This window comes from Panthera tigris, chromosome A3, assembly GCF_018350195.1.
Source record: "Panthera tigris isolate Pti1 chromosome A3, P.tigris_Pti1_mat1.1, whole genome shotgun sequence".
Classification (NCBI taxonomy): Eukaryota; Metazoa; Chordata; class Mammalia; order Carnivora; family Felidae; genus Panthera; species Panthera tigris.
In genome coordinates this window covers 119,595,014-119,612,789 of record NC_056662.1, presented here as the reverse complement: position 1 = coordinate 119,612,789, position 17,776 = coordinate 119,595,014, and the positions used below count along the sequence as shown (strand labels likewise).

The following is a 17,776-nucleotide window of genomic DNA, read 5'->3' as shown; positions in this document are numbered from 1 at the left end:
CATAACAACTTCCTGTGGAAAAACTGAACCTAATTTGTCTTTAAATATACTTCCTGGCCAGACTTGCATCCTTGGAATGAGACCAAAGTAAAACAGTTTTAGTGTATGTTATTACTTTTCTAGCTTAAAAGGAGCTGTGGTTCTTGTCCTTAAGATTTCACAGTTGGTAGAACACTGTATTTGCCTATGCAGTATACATTATATATTTGCAAGTTACAGTCATTTCAATTATAGTAATATCTTTTCTAACATTAGTCCCCTCTTTCTTCCTAAGTGACATCGAACTGGACTGCTGGACTGTTGTGTGAAGACATTTTGTCTCACCATTTTGTACGTTAATGATCGCAGAGGCCATGGGGTAGAGCATCATTATAGATTCAGAGTTCCAAGGCCTTTGTTCCTTTGCTTTTTCTCTCCTTCCTCCCCGCCCTGCCTCTGTGTTTTCTTCCCTGTCCCTTCTCTCCCTCCCACTCTTTCTTCCATTTGCTGTGCCTCCACACAGTTTGAGTCACTGCCTCCCCTCCTGAAGGCGTGATCATTAGTCAGGGATGCAGGCACAGCTCTCCCCTGGTTTTCCCTTGCCAGGAGAGTCATGTGCAGCCGCTCTGTCTCTCTGCAGGCATCTGGGGAGACTGCAGCTTGCACAGCCCTGGTTCCTCAGGAGTTGTGGCAGTGACGGCCACGGTGGCAGCAGTGACCACGGGAGAATCAGTGCTGCAAGCTGATGGAGACTGCGCAGGGGAGGCCAGAGGGGCCGTGTGGCCGGAGACCCGGCAGGTGCACAGGTGGAATGGCAGATCGGGGCTCTCACCTGGCTGCCTGGAGAAACCTCCTCTGAATGTGATGCAAGGTGCAGATATTAAGTGAATCATTGGCCTGTGGTGTCATTGTGCCCTGTGATAGGCACCCAGAGGAATAAGAGGCTACCCTCTGGTGTGCCAGCCCTTGGCCTTCCCTCTGCTTCCTCTGTGTCTCACTTCTGGTCCTTCTCTCACTCCCTCTGGGGAGACAGTGCTCATGGTGCTTCTGCATAGATGCTATGAGGTCATGCTTGGGAATCCTCGGGTACTTGAATTATATATATCAGAGGACCCTAAGGAAGTAAGTGTGCTCTCAGAATCCAGTCTTCTTTTCCTTCCTTTCCCTGAGCTCACCAAGTTGTTTTAGGGTTTGCTTTTTAAATTGGGTGCTGTTCTTTTGAAGCTTATGGTCATCGCCCTTTAATGTCTTCTTCAGCTTAGAGTCCAGGGCAGAACGGGGTCCCCTGCTTTGTTGAGTAAAGGGGGACACAAATGCTGAAAATGCCTGGGGGTGTGGCTTCCGGCACCTCCAGGTCAGAGATGCACCTCCTGGGGGCCCAAGGGTCTCCCCACCCCATTGCTGGGGGATCACAGCAGCAGGTGTGAAGACATAAGCCCTGCTCCTCTCCATCCACCTTTCTTGTTCCAAGCCAGGTTTCTGCCTCTTGCCCCAGCATGAAATTTAGTAGCAATGGTCAGAAAAACTAAAGTCCATGATTGGAATAGATTCTTAGGGGATGAAGGTGGGGACGGCCATCTCCCTTTCTGCCATACCAAACTCAGGGACATAGCATCATGGACTCTTTTGCCATTTTTCACCCCTGCAAAATATGGGGTAGCCCAGCAGCTCTATTCTTAAGTGAAATTGCAGAGAAATTGTAGTTTATTGTTGGGTGTCCTCATTTTTTTTCCCTGTGCCTTTGTCTTTACATTGTTCTTTCCTCCCAATTTGCTTCTGTCCAGGGGATTATGTTCCCCATACTGCTCTATCCAGAAATGCCCCAGCCAGACCTCCTGGGGCAGCCATGCACACTGACTTCTCCTTTTCTCCTCTTCCACACTTCATCACAACTCTGGTCCCTTGAGGTGGTTTATCTTAGCCAGTAGTTAGGAGAAAAACATCTAATTAAGCTAATTCAAATTAAAGTCATGTAAATGCTCTTCTTAAAGAACTTGGCTATTTCTCTTACTCAGTAAAATAACTGCACAGGATACCCATTCGGGCTGATGTGAGGGGGTCTTCTTCAAACCAAGACTCTCCTCTTTCCCCCTTTGTAGTCAACAAGCTCTGCAGGCCACTTTCTAGAAGCCTTGCCTCTCTTACCTCCTCTCCTGCCTCACTGAGGAATTTTCCAGAAATGTAAGGTGGAAGCTAGAAAATATCCCCAGTGATGGTTTCCTCAAATGCATTTGACATTTTTAACTCAACAGGTCCTTGAGTGGATGTCAACAGCTCTGTGTCCAGGGGTAACCCTGATCCCTGCCCCTTTACCCTGGACTCCTTAAATCCCTCAGAAATCAAGAGCTTCCAGAAGCAGAATAGATTGCTGTTGACCTCAAAAGCAAATTGATGCAATGCACCAATTATGACGAGGAAGAATTCAATAATCTGGAGCAGAAAATATGAAGATACAGGCCAACCTTTACTATTTGTGACATGTTTTCTTGGTCTGTTTTGCTTTTCTTGGAAGTGACTTAGAGGACAGGAACATGAGAATGAGGCTCCCCAATACATCTCAAATTCTTCTGAGGCAGGTGAGAAGCAGCCTAGATAAAAGCTTTCTTCCTGGTTGTCATCGGCTATAGAAATGGTGCTGATCCAGAGATTTGTGGTAGTTAACTTTATGTGTCAGTGTGACTGGGCTAAAGGATGCCCAGAGAGCTGGTAAACTATTTTTTCTGGGTACATCTGCGAGGGTGTTTCTGAAAGAGATTAGCATTTGAATTGGTGGACTGAGTAAAGATCTGCCCTCCCCAATGTAGATAGGCATCATCCAATCCATCGAGGGCCCTAATAGGACATAAAAGCAGAGCAAGGGTGATTTACTGTCTTTGCTTGAGCTGAGACATCTATTTTTTCCTGCTTTTCCACATCCACACTCCTGGTTCTTAATGCCATTGACCCCTGATTCTCTAATTGGCCTTTGGACTCAGATTTACACCATTAGCTCCTATAGTTCACAGATCTTTCTTTCAACTAGGACTGACTTACACCACTGGCTGTCCAGGTTCTGTAGCATACAGTAGATCATGGGACTTCTCATGAGCCAATTCCTATAATAAATCTCCTTTCATAGATAACTATATAACTATAACTGTCTATCCTTTTGAGTTTTGTTTGTTTGTTTGTTTCTCTGGAGAAGCCTCATTAATACAGTATCTCTACATAATCTCCCCCAAATCAAGAAAGGATTAAATGGATGCTAGATTCTCATTCTTTATTTCAGTTTACCTGCTTGACCAAATGTGGGATGTCGTGGAATCAGCTCTTGTATATTTGTCATGATTTTGTCAACTTAAAAGACAAAAAGAAGAGATTTGTTGATTCATGTACCAGGAAGTCCTAAATATAATTCTTCAGATCAGACTGGGTTTTGAGGTTTAAATAATGTCATTAGTTTTGTCTTCCCGTCGTTGACTTGTTTGCCTTGGAGTTAGCTTCCTAGCCAGGTAGGCTCTCCCCACCTGGCAGCAAAGATGGCCTCTGGAAGCAATAGCTATTACATTATTTTTCCTTCGTGTCTTCCTTGCTAGCTCCTTCAAAAGTCCCAAGGATGACTCTGATAGACTTGGCTTGGACCAAGAGAACCAATCATTGCAATCAGGAGAAGGAAGTCCTTTAATGGTTAGCTCACCTTATGAGCTCACCATGTGTGGGAAGACCAGGCAAGAGACTGGCCATCCTGTTGGGTAGAGGAGGAAAAATTCTCAAAAGAAGCATAAACTGGACAGGTAAAAGTAATGTATCAATACACTTTTATAAGTGTCAACCTACTTGCAAAATCCTAATTCAAATTAGCAGGGAATAGGGTGGGAGATGTGAACAATACAAAGATTTAGAAGATATGCTTTTTGTCCTTAAATAGCATATAATCTAGTTTGTTGTGAAGCTTATCACGTTCCTTATTTAATAATTTGAGGAAACACGAATTACTTCATTAGAAAACATTTTCTGAGTGCTTACTTAATACCAGACATCATGCTAGATTTCTGTCATGCAAAGGCTCTTCTCACAAGGACCTTACAATCAGGTAGGCAAGACAAGCAAACCAGTAAAATTTTCCATGCGGGGCCACAAGAGCAATGATAGACAGGGACACAGGTGCCATCAGAGCCCTCAAAAGGCACCTATTTAACTCTAGGGTCAGAGGAGCTGATGCATGAGCCAAAGCTTGAAAAACAGGTGGGGGTCAGATGATGTTGGGGGGTGTGGAAGAGTCTTGCAGGCAGAGGGGCTCGTGGTGCAGGGGTTCAGGGGCATGAAACAGGGTACTATGTTTGAAGAAGTATAGATAATTCGAATGGAGCACAGGAGGGGTGCAGGGAGAGAAAAGCTGAAGAAAGCCAGATCACAGAGCTCCACGCCAAGCTCACAGAATGGAGTTTACCCCTGAAGGATTCTAAACAGGGCAGGGATGTGTCCAGATTTGCAATTGAGCGTATGTTGCTCCTGGCAGCAGATGGAGTGAAGTGAGCCAGACTGGAGGCAGGAGGAGCAGTCAGAACACTGCCATGGGAGACACACAAGATATGAAGAAGACTTCTTTACCGAGAATGCCAGCTAATAAAATAGGAGAAGTGGCAAAATCACTATTTTGCGATCCCAGTTCAGGCAAGGACTATGATTATCCACAGATGCTAGGATAGCATGTTTCCAATGGAAAGATAGATCTTTCCAATGGAAAGATCTAGTGGCCATCACATGAACCTCGAGGTCAAACTTAGCACAAGGAAACAATTCAGTGTTCTTGCCTTCTGTTGTGATGCAGGAAGACACATAACACCTCTTATCCAGTATTCTTTCCAAAGATATTTAATCTGAATTTAATCATGAAAAACAGACAAATCCAGAATGTGGAAGATTGTCTAAGAAAAATGGTTGGAACTCTTAAAAAATGTGGCATATAGAAAACAGAAATACAAAACGTGAGGGGAATATTCTAAGTTGAAGGAGGTTATGGAGACCCAACAACCACGTACATATGGAATCCTTAATGAGATCTTTGATAAAAACCTTGAAACACCCATAAAAAACATTTTGGGGACAATTGGGGAAATTTGAGTATGAACCAAATATTAGATATTAGTTTTCTTAGTGTGATAATGACGTCATTCCTACATAGAATATCTTTATTCTTAGTTGATCTGGAGAATTGAAGAGTGAAGTGTCTTGATATTTTCAATCTACTTTCAAGTGGCTCCATAAAATGTGTGATGTATATATATATGTACATATGTGTTATATATGAATGTTTAGGCATATATGATATATGTGTGATATGTATGGGTGCTCTTTCATATCTATGTCATGTGTGTGTGTGAGAGAGAGAGAGAGTGCAATATGGCAAAATGTTAATAATTTATGTTTAGGTGGAGAATATATGAGTTCTTACACTATTCTTTCGAGGCTTTTGTAGGTTTAAACACTATGAGAAAGAATAAAAAGGAGAAGAAGAAGACCTAACGAGGGCTTGATCCAAGACAATGACGGCAGGTTTGGGGAGGAAGGTTGGAGTCCAGAGAAACACAGAACTCCCAGGAATCAGTTCCAATCTGGAATAATGGTAGGGGATTCACTTGGAGTGAAGTTATGGGAGTAGGCCTGGTCAGGAGTCCCAGCCCTGGCTAAAGGTTTAATGAGGTACTGTCTTTTTTTTTTTTTTTTTTTTTTTAAGTTTTAAAACAGATTTTACTTTTTTTAAGAGCCATTTTAGGTTTACAGCAAAGTTAAGTGGAAAGTACAGACAGTTCCCATAGATCTCCTCTCCCCGCCCTCCACAAAGCCTCCCCCACCATCACATTCCCCATAGGAGTGGGACATGTATTGCAACCCATGAACGTACATTGACACATCGTTCTCACCCAGAGTCTACAATAGGCTTAATGAGGTACTGTCATAATGCAAACAGTGGCAGCACCACAATAACAGCAACACTTAACTTACCCCACGGGGAAGCGGAGGGCAGTGACTAGGCATCGGGATCCTGGGTTCTAATCCCAGCTCTACCACTAAGCAGCTATGTGTGGATGAGTGTAGCTCTTCTGGGGCTCTTCCTGACAAGGAGAAGATTGGACCAGACATCCTCCGAGGTCCTCTTTAAGCTTCTGCAAGTACATAGTTGTACTTATCCTTCCTTATTGATGTTACTCAGAGCCATCTGAGCTAAGCATTGGTGAAATTTTGTCATGCCTGCCATTTCATTCTTTCAGGCTTGATTTATTTCTCCAACCCTTTTGGCCACCCTCCTTTGAGAGCCTGCCCTTGGCTAGATGAGGTTCTCGCTGAATACTGGTCCTGAAGTAAAGCTTTCATAGCTGCCAGCTCCTGACCCCATCTGCCCCCTGACTTCACAGCAGGACTCCTTCCCAGACTCCTGGGTATGGCTTTCTATTGACAGCTCTTCTGATTTTGTCTTTGTTACAAAGCTAATACACACTTATGATAGAAAATGCAGAAAATTTGGGAAACTATGTAGAAGAATATTTAAATTGTCCACAATTACATCATTTCACTGATAGTACTATTAATTGTTTTCTGAATGGATAGGAGTGGGTTTATATACGTGTGTTGCATAGCTGATCTCTTATATACATATTTTTGTATTCTTAGTTTTAACTGAATTGTATACATAATTTTTTTTATTTTTAAAGTTTTTATTTATTTTCATTTTAATTATTTTGATTATTTAAAAGTTTTATTTATTTTGAGAGAGAGAGAGAGAATGAGCAGAGGAGGGGCAGAGAGAAACAGAGAGATAGAATCCCAAGCAGGCTCCACACTGTTTAGCACAGAGCTCAGTGCGGAGCTTGAACTCACAACCTGAGCCTTTGTGGAGGGCGGGGGGAAGGGATCTATGGGAACTCTCTGTACCTTCCACTTAACTTTGCTGTAAATCTAAAATGGCTCATGACCTGAGCCAAAACCAAGAGTTGGATGCTCAACTGACTGAACCACCCAGGCATCCCTGATTTTTTCAAACTTAACATATCTTGGGCACTTTCCTGTGAGCAAATGGGACAGATTTCTTTTTCAGAATTTTACAAGCATGGGAGATCATTTTGGATCCTTATTATAATGAAACATATTGTATACTCAAGAATGAAATAAATGAAACATTTAAATGTTTCTTTATCCTTATTTGTATCTCTGTGTATAATAAAAAGATTCAACTGTTTTCATATAAGATATTTTCCAAGTGATTTGACAACTCTTGGATGCTTTCTTCTTGTTCTGATATAAGGCTGGCCTGTTACATCATCAATGCAATACCAGGGAATACCAGGATAGAGAAAGGACAAGGAGAAAAAAAAGAATTTCTCAGTTTATGATACTCAGTTTATGATTAATGGTAGACCCATATAACCACTTCTGGATAACAGTGGTGGGATTTGTAGGGGATGTGTGTATAGTGAGTGAGTAGTCAGGGACAACCAGCTGAAGGGAATAAGGAAATGAATTAAATAGGATAGGGATAGGTGTGGGGACACATACAATAAGTACTTGGGAGATTTCTTCTCTTCTTTTCTTACTAATGCTAAATAATAAAGTTTAATTTTAATGTATTGTGTGTGTGTGTGATTGTGTGTGTGTGTGTGTGAGAGAGAGAGAGAGAGAGGAGTGGGAAAGACATTGAGGGGGGATGCATTCTAGAACTTTAAAAAAAAAAAAAACCAGCACTGGGGCACCTGGGTGGCTCAGTTGGTTGAACATCCTACTCTTGATTTCAGCTCAGGTCATGATCCTAATGTCGTGGGATTGAGCCCCATGTCGGGTTGTGCACTGAGTGTAGAGCCTGCTTGGGATTCTCTCCCTCTCTCCCTTTTCCCCTCTCCCCCACTTGTACTCTCTTTTTTTAAAGTAAAACCTTTAAAAAAATCACTAATCATGAGCACTTTCTAATGTCATTAAATTAATTTTAAAACATTCTAACAGTTGACAGATGGATATTGCTTACTATTTCCAAGGAAGAACCTGAACCATTCAACAGCCAAGCACTTAATATTTTGAGTCAAGAAGTTCAAACCACTTAATTTGTCTTCATGGCTTCCCTGGGAAACAAGGAAAAATAAGAAATTATTCTATACCCCCTCTTTTATATGCTATTTGTCTATAAATGCAGAAATTGTCATTATGTACGTCACAAAAAAGGAAATTCCATAAACAAGTGCATCTCTCTGAAATCACTTCTGACTCTTATAGAATATGTACATTGACCTGGCATTGTTTCCTACACACTCCCTGTAATCCTGCAACTTTCCAAATATATACATTTCTATGACCATCATGCTTATTATTTTAATGGCTATATAATATTCCATTTTATTGATTATGCCACAGTTTACTCAATTATCTTTATTGTGACATCTTTAGGGTCATTTCTAAATTATTTTAAGTATCATCAGTAGTGCTATGAATGCATCATTGTGCAAATGGTTTTTTTTCCTTTTAGATTCTTGTCTCATTGATGTTGACTTTTATTATTTCATTTTTTCTAGGCTTGCAAGTATAATAGAACCTCTAAGATGTCTGATTTGTATTTATCTAATTCCTATTGGTGGTATAGGCCATAGTTTATATTTTCCTGTTTATGAAATTGTCTATTCTCATCCTTCTATACTCTGACCAGTTGCCACAGAGAAGCTAAAGATTAGCCATAAAAATTGTTATTAGATCTAGATTTTTTAGGAATCTAAGCTCCCACAAGTTATATTTGTCGTAAATCGTTTTTACATTCTGTGGTCTTTCTTTTTTAAACTTTGTTCAGTTACATTATTTAATTTGATGCATGAATAGATGTTAAGAAGAAACTGTAACAGGATTTGCTTACAGATTCGTTTCCAATGACTTCCCTTGCCCTTGGAGACCTGCGATTCCTAACACCTGAATCCTCTGGTCTCAGAGCAAGAAGAGAAACCAGCATTGGCTCAAGGTTGAAGTGGGGTCTGGGACATCCTAGGAACACGGCCTCCTCCATGTGGAACGTGCCTGAGAGCTGGGCTGTCCGTCCCCAGGGACATTACTATCAGCACTCTACTTTTTCCACTTCACTATTTGTTCCAGATGATCGTGATATCTCAGAATCAAACCTCTGACTGTCCCTTAAACCATGTAGTTAGGGACCAGAACTTATTATTCCCAGAGTTGCCTGTGGGTCCCAGGGGGAGATGAAGAGGATGGTGTGTTTGTTTTGGCTCTGACATGCTTGCTCCAGGTCACTGTGATAACACAGCTGTCTCCCTTCCCTTATCCTGGGCCCGAACCAGGCACTGCACACTTCCTTGGCTTGGGGCTAGAGGTGTGAGACAGATCCCAGCTCCACACAGAAGATGATCTTTATGGCTATTTCAGGCAGAACACACTATGTGCGTGTTGCCTGCCTCTATTCTCTGTTGTGCATTATACCTGCGTGGCAGCGCCTCGTGCCCAGGGAGCCGTGATGTTTGGATGCACGCTTGGCCACAGCAGCTATGAAGTGAGAGGTGCTCACATGGCTGCTGAGCCATATCCACAGACGCAGTCATTCTGCGCGGCTCTGGGCACTTTGACCACAGTGGGTCATCACACCGGAACTAAGCTCGCCTCTCTGATTCTGCTGAGGTGTAAATGATATGACCTGGGGTGAGAATCCACGAGATGCCGGAGAGGCTGGGGAACATGATGGTTTGCGAATGGGAGTGCGAAAGGGGGAGAGGAGTATACCAATTGTCTACCACTGTATTTCAAAGAAGGCTTATTCTAAAACTTTAAGATAAGAGGATATATGTTTGTTTGAAAAAGTCCTATTAAGAGCTCTGAAAGGCATATCAACAGCCTGAATTAGGGAACTGCAAAAGCCAGTATGATATTCCTTGACTTACAGTGGGGTTAAATCTTGAGAAATCCCTCATAGGTTGAAAATACCATAAGATAAAAATGTATTTCGTACTCTTGACCTGCAGAACATCATCGCAGCTCAGCCTCACCCACTTTCCACGTGCTCAGAACACTTCCATTAGCCTAGAGTTGAGCCAAATCATCTACCACAAGGCCTGTTTTATACTAAAGTGTTGAGTATCTTGGGGCAGCTGGGTGACTCAGTCAGTTGAGTGCCTCACTTTGGCTCAGGTCATGATCTCACAGTTTGCGGGTTCAAGCCCTGCATGGGACTCTGTGCTGACAGCTCAGAGCCTGGAGCCTGCTTCGGATTCTGTGTCTCCCTCCCACTCTGCTCCTCCCCCACTCACACTCTGTCTCTCTCTCTCTCTCAAATAAATAAACATTAAAATAAATAAACATATAAAGTGTTGACTATCTCACGTAATTTATCGGAGACTGCACTGAAAACAAAGAACATAATGTATGGGTGCAGATGGGTTGTCATTGTGTTAGCTGTTTACCCTTGGATCACGTGACTGGGTGCTGTGCGCGCTGCCACCTCCCAGTCTCACAAGAGAGGGTCGTCCACATATCGCAGTCCAGGGAAAAGATCCAAATTCAAAATTCAAAGTATGATTCCTACTGAATGTACATTGCTTTTGCACCATCAGAAAGTCGGAAATTTATAAGTTGAACCATCAGAAGTCAGGGAATGCCTATATTGAGGACATGGTTAGAGAGAGCTGTTCACACATGGGCAGAGAGAGAAATTCCAAGAATAAGACAAAGGAGGATAAGACTCAGGGCAAACACTGTGTAAAGAAAGGGTCCAGAGTGGGTAAAGGGAAGGGCAGGACAGGGCTGTTCTTGGGAGGGCTGACCCAGGGCAATATGGCACACCAGCAATTTTGCAACCCTGTTCCCCACCAATAAACAGCTCTCTGAGTACAATGCCACGAGTACCATTATTTGCCTAATATTTATCACTGACGTTCTTTTTAAAATTTAAGTATCTAGCTTCATCTAATATAATATTATCTGGGAAATCAGGTTTGATATGCTAGTTATATATAAATTTCTTATATATATTAAAACAAACACATAATTATTATATATATTATATATTAAAGGATAAATATCAGGGAAGTGCCTAAAAAATCTCGGGTGCTGATCAATAGTATGTGCGCCATTCTCTGGAAAATCCATCCACCCTTCAACCCACAGCCCATACCTAAGCCGTCATCATGTCTTACTGGAATTATCTGAACTTTGCTCAGAAAACTCTCTTCCTTCTCTCCATCTCCTACTGTAGGCAAAGTCAGGCTCACTCATCAAATTTCAACCTGGCCTTCACTTCCCAAGAAAATGCACCCTCCCCCCAACTGCTACCCCTCTAGACTGGGGAAGGGCTCTTACCATATGATTCCATATTGCTCCCTCTTTCCTTATTTACTGACTACACTTGTTACTATCACTGATTTCATTATAGCTGCCCTGTGAACAACACAAGGGTTGGGGGCACTGACCACTGCACAGTAGAAAATCCACATGTAACTTTTGACTCCCCCAAACTTAACTACAAATGGCTTACCGTTTTCCAGAAGCCTTACTGGTAACATCAACATTTGATTAACATGTTTCGTATGTTAGATGTATTCTGTATTCATGCAATAAAGTAAAGCCAGAGAAAAGAAAATGTTATTAAAATCATAAGGAAAAGACATTTACAGCCCTGTACTGTATTTATTGAAAAATATCTGCATATAAGTGGATCCACACAGTTCAAACCCGTGCTGTTCAAGGGTCAACCGTATTTCCAACCCTCCATTGAACGTGAACTCTGCCAGGGCAAGGAAACATTCATCTTTTTCATCATTATATTAGCAGGCCGAGCTCATTGCCAAGTACGTTGTAGCACTCAACTAGTTGTTGAATGAATGAATTCCACTGTTTGGCACCCCTAAACAATTCTCCCTTTTATCAAAATCTTTTCTTAGCTGACTTTCAATTTTCAAAATATTCAGACCTCTGGATTTAAAGGCCAAGTGCATAACTGGCTTATTTGTGCGATCCAGCTAGCCAGTGAGATGTTTCCTGGCAGACAATCTACTTGAAGTTCTTCAAATCCCGCTATGTTGCGGGGTCTTCCATGTGTGGTGGCTGTCAGCAGCCTTCAGGGTTAGACTCCAGCGTTCCAGCCTCCAATTTCTCACTTATTGTGTGACCTTGAGCAAGTTATTGAGCATCCCGTGACTCGATTTCCCCATCTGTAAAATCATACCCACTTCATAATAAGTTTTTTAAAAATGTTTTTAGCATGGTGCTTGGCACACGTAAGCACTCAGTAAATTATCATTATAGCTACTAGATGCCTTTCTCTCAACACACTCCAGTTCATTACCATCTTTTTTTAAAAGTGTAACCAGTCAAAATTAAGCCCAACCACTCTAGTCTGACTAGAGTAAAAGGTGCAGGAGGCTAGCAACACCCAAGTTTTAGATATTTTACTTATTTTAATGCACTGTAAGATCACACTGGTTTCGGTTTTGGTTTTAGTAGCCAAATCATACTGTTGAGCCATATTGACCTTGCATTTACTATGGGGCACCTGGGTGGCTTAGTCGGTTAAGCATCCAACTTTGGCTCAAGTCACGATCTTGCAGTTCGTGAGTTCGAGCCCCACGTCAGGCTCTGTGCTGACGGCTCTGAGCCTGGAGCCTGCTTCTGATTCTGTGTCTCCTTCATCTCTGCCCCTCCCCTGCTCATGCTGTCTCTCTTTCAAAAATAAATAAACTTAAAAAAAATTAATAAAACCTTCAGACCTTTTTGTGTGAATTTCTGTCCAAATAGCACTCACTCTTCCTGTCTCTTAACAATTAATTGATTTTTTTTAATGCAGAACTTTTGCATTTGTTCTTGTGAGTTTTCATTTTGTTGTCTTAGACATGGTATTTCAGTTCATAATGATCATTTTGAAGTTTGATGACATTCTATCATATTTGTTATCATTCTTAGATTGATGGCATCTGCAAATTTAAGTACATTTTAAAATGGTATATATAAATCATCCATAAAGTTGTTGAACAGAAAGAATCCAAGGGAAAAATCCACATAACTTTAGTAAAGTCTCTGCAACTCAACATCGATGGACCAGCAGCATTCTTCATATGAAATCACCCAGCCTAGAAATCATCCATCTTGTCCATTAGGATTCTAGATTCCACTTCTCAATTAAGATGCCTGCAAAAATTGGGGTCCAAGGATGTTTGTTGAGGTACTATTTATAAAAGCAAAAAATAGAAAACAATCTCAATGTCCCATAAGCGGTAATTGATTGAATACATTTTCGTACATACTTTCAATGGACTATTCTTTGTCATTGCAAAAAAAATTAAAATTCTGCAGATTCATGGTTTCCAAACTTATTTTTAGCCATAGATATTATAGAAATTTGCTGGGTTTGCTCCCTAGTTTTTATTCCCTCTTCTAATAATATCACTCTGACATTCCAAGGGGGAAAGTTCCCTTTCCCACTGGTGTATTGTTAGTGAAACTAAAAATAAATAATAGAGTGACTTTTGCTTTCCTAGCCAGAGGGTGTACCCCTGACCCAACCTAGACAAGTGGACTCTCTCTTCTAGCACTTTAAAAATAAAAACTTGGAAGTGATGCATCATAGCAGCCATGCCCTCATCCAACTGGATATTAATCCTTGCTGCCGGGAGCCCAGAGCTGCCCTGGCTCCTGCCCTTTCTGATTCTAACTTTTCACCTATGCCTTTGGTTCGATGAACTACGCATAACCTTCTAATGAATTGCGTTTTTGTTTAAGCTACCTAGTGTTAATTTCTGTTGCTTAAATCAAAACTCTATGTATGGTGACAGACGGTAGCTACACTTGTGGGAAGCATAGCATAATGTATCAAGTTGTGGAATCATTACGTTGTACACCTGAAACTAAGGTAACATTGTATGTCAAGTATACTTCAATAACAAATTAATTTAAAAATTAATTTAAAAACTCTAACTCTAGAGCCCTTTAAAATCTTGTTAAACCATTTTAAAAATTCCAATATATAAAACAAACAAACAAGCAAAAACAGAGTGTCTGTGTTAATGGGAGGTCTAGCCACTTGGCTACCTCTTGCCCTGTACAGCAAACGGACAAGGCTCTCCAAATACAGTGTAAAATACAACAAATACAGTGTAAAATACAACAAATACAGTGTAAAATACAACAAATACAGTGTAAAATACAAGTCGCCTTTCACGGATGTAATATCTTCCCTTCCCTTGCTGGTGATGCTAATGCAAAGTTTTCTTCGATTACCTGCATTGTCTCTATTTTCTGCAAGTCTTCTTCTACTGTTTGTTTTATGTTTTGTTCTCTATCTTTCATCTTAGATGCTTTTCTTAAATGTCTGATTATCTTTGGCTTTCAGTTCATATTTAAAACAACTCACTAAAATATGATCAGAAATGTAGATGGACAGGAATGGTATCCAATTCTCCTTGTTTTCAGCTCCACTCTTTACATCTGGTTCTTAGTGCCTTTGATTCCTGAGAATTCCTGGACCTCTGCTGTCCAAATTGCCTTGTTTTCATTGGCATCTTCTTTGTAGGCACTTGCTTTCCCCTTTCTTTGTCCTGCCAAGTGAGTTCCATGCATTCACTTATTTTCCATCTTCCAAAAATGTGTTGTCATCAATGGTCCTGTTATCTCCTCTCCTAATCTTTTTATCCTTGTGGGTTCTTCTCTTTCTTATTCCCTTAATGTAATTCTAAGGTTTGTTTGTTTGTTTGTTTGTTTGTTTGTTTTTAGTTGAAGCAGGGATAACGGTTGGAGTTCATTTCACTAGAAAATTCTATCTACCTTTTCTATAATAACCATGGTTTCTTTTTATAGTAAAAGCAAAGAATGGTATTTTTAACTTTTTTACATGTTTTTTAACGTGTTTTTTTTCTTTTTTACACGTTTTAACATGCAGTACCTGTGACATTCTCATTTTGCCTATCAATAGTCAAAAACCGATTAACTAATTGACTAACAAATTGATTCAAAAAGGCAATAAAGATGGTTACTATGACTGGTCCTTGATAAATTCATATTGGTTCCAAGTGTTCATTTAATTATTTTCTAGGTATTCACAACAAGCAACCCTGTTTAACCAAGTGATTCTATTAATTATCAACATTTAACACCAAGCTGGTAATTAGCAAAACCCACAATTTTCCTTCATACAAGGTCAATCCAATTTCAATTCCTCTCTAGTTTCTCATGAATTTTTAAGGTTTATTGATAGTTACTTTGCAATCCTTTCTCCAAGACTTCTTAGCATCTTAGAAAGTAAGTTATCTAGACGTGGAGGTTTTGTTTGTTAAAATAATTAATTCTAATAAATTACATCACCTACCTTAGGCTTTAATTGTCTTGTTGCTGTTTGTTCTAAATGTTTTCAGTTTAAAGACCATAGTAGACTTTTTCTGAGGGGAGTGGAATGAAACCACCTAGTATCCAAACTCTTCCTATGTGAGGGGATCCAAGATATGTAGGAGACAAGGCTCCACCTTCCACTATGGAAACCAAGGGAAACAGATCTCCGTGTTCTCTACTAAAGATATTAGCATGTGGTCTACAATCAGGGAATCAGCTGCTACTATACAGGATTTTGAATATCGGTGGAGTACTGTGAAGATACAGAAGGTGGGAGTTCTTTGTTTGTGCAGTGGTGAAGGAGTTGAAAGAACGGATGCAGAGGAATGGGCATTATTTGCCAGTGACACCAAAAGTAGCAACAGCAAGTAGCCAATGGTAGTGGTGTCAGTGATGGTGGTCTTATTTTGGTGGCATGATCTTGATGGTATTTGGATACCCAGTCACTCTTGGTTCCTGGCTGGGTTTTGATCTTGGGCTTCCTATTGACTGTATACTATTCTAGTGAATTTCTTTCCTGCTTAAGGTAGCCATAGTTAGCTTATGTTATCTGGACCAAGAACCTTGACTAGTATAGAGAAACTGGTCCTGGGAAATGGTTGCTGGCAACAGAACCTTGGGGGAAATGGGTGGAATAGAGAATCTGCTACCTGACCTTCTCTCTTCTAAGACAATAGGGCATGTGGCCCCATTGAAGTCCTAGGGCTCTTCCTCTGCTGGTGTCAGTACTTTTAAGCCTTGACATGTCAGTAATCAATATCACAAACTTCACTCACTCTCTGGTTACTTAAGACCAAGAGCAGCAAATATCATTCATATACAGGGATGATATGTCCATGGCATACAATGATTGAAAAAAAGTTAAAAGATAAATAATGCCTCTGATCACTGTTCATTAAAAGCAACTATTTGCTCCTGCCAAACTACAGGAAAGTCAAAAAGAATGAAATCAGTGTGGAATGGTATCACTTCTTCTTTTGGATGTAGTTTGCCTAAAAGAAAACAGGTTACAAGCTCAAATCCTTAAGTTCTCAGATTGTAATACAAATTTTCTAAGACTGAAAAAGACAAAGGACAGAGGTAACTGAAAGCTAAACTCCATGAGTTGCCAAATTACAAAGTCAGCTGAATTCACAGCCTCACTAGGTCTCTGACGTCAAAGTTAAAGCATTGATCAGGAAAGTGTTGTACCTCAAACACTAGAAACGGAATATATGCAAAAGTTTGAAGAACTGAGAAAACCCCATTCCCCTAAACCTCACTGAGCCTCCACCAGCCCAGACAGGATCTGCTCCTATGTCTAATGAGGTTATTATTGCTTTACATGAAGATATATCTTGCAAAGAGAAGCCAATTATCCTTTCCTACTCTACCCCCTTCACTCCTCATTATCTCCAAGCATAAAACTAGAATTAGGTACCAGTATGCCCAGGGGGGCCAATTAGAAAGGAAAACCTATGAGTTAATGATTAGCACACACTGTGACAAGGTGCATACACACACACACACACACACACACACTCACACATATACACCAAGTTTTGTTAATTTATATGATTATGGGGAAAACACACATGGGAATAGATTTTTTAAGAAAGAAAAACAAAATTTTAGATTCAGACTGAATTTATAGACATGGATGTATTTTCTAGAAATTTGAATTTAACATACTAATTTGTGTAGCTGGAAATGTTTCCACATATTTTCTTGGTGGGCTTTCTAAAATCTAGTCACAGTAGAGAACAGTGCTAAATAAGGCTGAGATACAATGTAGTGTAATGTTGAGGAAGGAGTTCAAAGACACTGGAAGGTAGAAATATCAGAGGACATTTATCTAATGTCCTCTTTCTATGTCCCCAAAGCAGTCCAGAAAATGCTCATGAAAGAAATATTTGAGAGTGCTTTGGTGGCTATTCTAAGTCATCCAGGAATAGCTGTGATATGCTACAGCTGAAATGGACTCCCCCCCCCCCACCCCAATTCAATTATGGTGGACAGGGAAATGGGCCTGGCCAAGGATTCCTAACTATAGGGCTGCCAAGGGTTGAGCGTCTTTTGGGAGAAAAGGAGGGAGTGGTTTTCCAAAGCCAATGTGAGGCCATGAATAGAAAGGCTGGAGAGCCTGGGTTTGGCTCAGGCAGGACAGGGTAACTTCCTTAGAGATTTGGCATCTGGCCCCATTGAAGTCCTAGGGCTCTTCCTCTGCTGGTGCCACTTTTCAGGTCTTACAGTTCAGCATTTCACAGGTCCTTTCTGTATTCTTCCTTAGTGGTCAGGTTTGTAATTTTCTGAAGGTATTTTTCCCCCTTCTCCAATTTCATTTAAACCATGCTCTGACCAGGTTAGCCAGACTCTGGGCAAACCTGTTCCTTCTAGCTATGGTGCAATGCAGGTCTCCTTAGCCAAGGTCTGGAAAGCCAGATCTGACCTTCAGAAATCAACTGTCTGACTAGCGAGCCACTTCCCA

General features: G+C 40.8%; 1 long non-coding RNA gene across 1 annotated transcript; it reads right to left on the bottom strand.

The window, feature by feature from the left end:
* Positions 1 to 3,229: 3,229 nt before the first annotated feature.
* On the bottom strand, positions 3,230 to 15,886 carry LOC122237419. The gene is made up of 4 exons (XR_006215970.1): positions 15,290 to 15,886; positions 11,468 to 11,533; positions 7,976 to 8,069; positions 3,230 to 3,703 (listed from the first exon to the last, which is right to left on the bottom strand). It is a non-coding gene; the product is annotated as an uncharacterized LOC122237419 (long non-coding RNA).
* Positions 15,887 to 17,776: the final 1,890 nt, after the last annotated feature.